This window comes from Mesitornis unicolor, unplaced genomic scaffold (assembly GCF_000695765.1).
Source record: "Mesitornis unicolor isolate BGI_N332 unplaced genomic scaffold, ASM69576v1 scaffold51161, whole genome shotgun sequence".
NCBI classification, from domain to species: Eukaryota; Metazoa; Chordata; class Aves; order Mesitornithiformes; family Mesitornithidae; genus Mesitornis; species Mesitornis unicolor.
Window position 1 is genome coordinate 1,435 of NW_010165423.1, and position 1,714 is coordinate 3,148.

Genomic DNA, 1,714 nt, shown 5'->3' on the forward strand with positions numbered 1-1,714 from the left:
AATGCTTTAGTCATTTGACTTGCTCTTCACCAGAATGTCATTGGGTGACCCCTAGCAGCTCTCCTGCCAGAATACCTTCAGTACCTTCATGTGGGGGATCTCTCTCAATTTTTATTTCTTTTAATCCAGTCAGCTTTTCTGTTCTTTTTCTTGGTCTCTTTCAGATGCTATCTTGGACTGGAAAGAGCTGAAATGGCCACAGCCACAGCAGGTGGAGAGGTTTGGAGTGAGAAAACCCTGTGAGAATTACGTAGAAGCAAAGCTTTCGGGTCTCGTGCCAGGGCATGTGTGCACATTTCAAAGGGCTTCATGTTTCCAAGAACATGAGCTGCAAGGCCTTTGAGAAGGTTTCAGTGTCATCATTTGAATGTCCTGCACAACCTCTTATGCTTTTCACATTTTTTGTCATGATAATTGTTTTTCTCTTCCAACCAAGTGCAGCGCAGCACATCTGCCACAGCTGGTGGAGCACAGCAGCACCGGCAAACTTCTGGCTAACTCTTAGCACCAGCAAAACATTTATGCTCATCGAAATACTAGAATAGGCTTGCAGAATAATATCATGTTGTTATAAACAGGTAAAACAAAAAGACTGAAATGAATAATAGTAATCTAGCTCCAGATTTTAATATCTATTAATTTGATAATTGGCAACATGTTGGATAGATTTTAATACACTTGGATTACAAAGTTATGCAAAAGAAGGGGAGAAATAAAAAACAGAATGATTAGAGACAGCAAGTCTCTTGGTGGCTCTTGGCTTGCTCGGTTTTTTGAAAAAGCCCATCATAGATTTTCAAAAACCAGTCCTGTCCAGCTAATAATATCATTAGCTTGTTGGCTAATATTATTATGCTTGTTTGGCTAAATGTTGCTTTTCTTCTTGACACTGACTATTAGCAGACTGTTTATAGTTAATTCTCTTTCTTGCTCACAGTGACAGTAAGAATTTCTATGCCTAGAAATTACCAGTAAAGAAAAAACCCAACAAAAACCAGCTGATTTATTTTCTTAAAGAAAAAGGAATAACAGGAGCCAGTAATATTTAAGTGTAGAAATAAACTCCAGGAACAGAAGTTGGGTGTAAATTTAAGCACAATTAGGAAGTGCACATATCAATCTGGGTTTTGGTATTTTTTAGGTTTCTTTTTAATAATATGGAGTGGATTGTTCTGGTTTTAATACTTATGTTTTGTAGTACAAAAAGGAGTAAAGAGGCATTTTAGAAGGCCAAATAGAGTTCAGTTGTATTAATCTGTATCAAGCTAAAAACGTGGATGTGGAGAAAAATAGGTAGCAAAGAGAATATTTTTCACAGGGTTACTGTTTTTATATTTGACCCTGGGTATGCTGCTTCTCTTCCTGACATTACATAAGGCTGCGATAGACTTTTTTGGCTATAGCAGAAGCCATATGGTCTAGCTACTAAAATTAGGTTCTGCTTGTCACAGCCTGCAGAGGCTCTGGCGGTGCCGTGCCAGCCCTCGGGAGGAGGAAGGAAAGGATTTTCCTCTGCACCGCTCGGTCACAGCCTGCAAAACGTGGCTGCAGAAGCAGATGCTGTGGTTCGCTACTGCTACACCTCAGCTTCTCTGCTGCCATCCGGTAGCTGTGTGTAAATTAAAGCTGCCCTGTTTAACACAGGATCTTAATATGTCCCATTGGCCAAACTGTTTCATCTCCCTCAGTTTTCTGCATTTTTTTCAGCAGAACA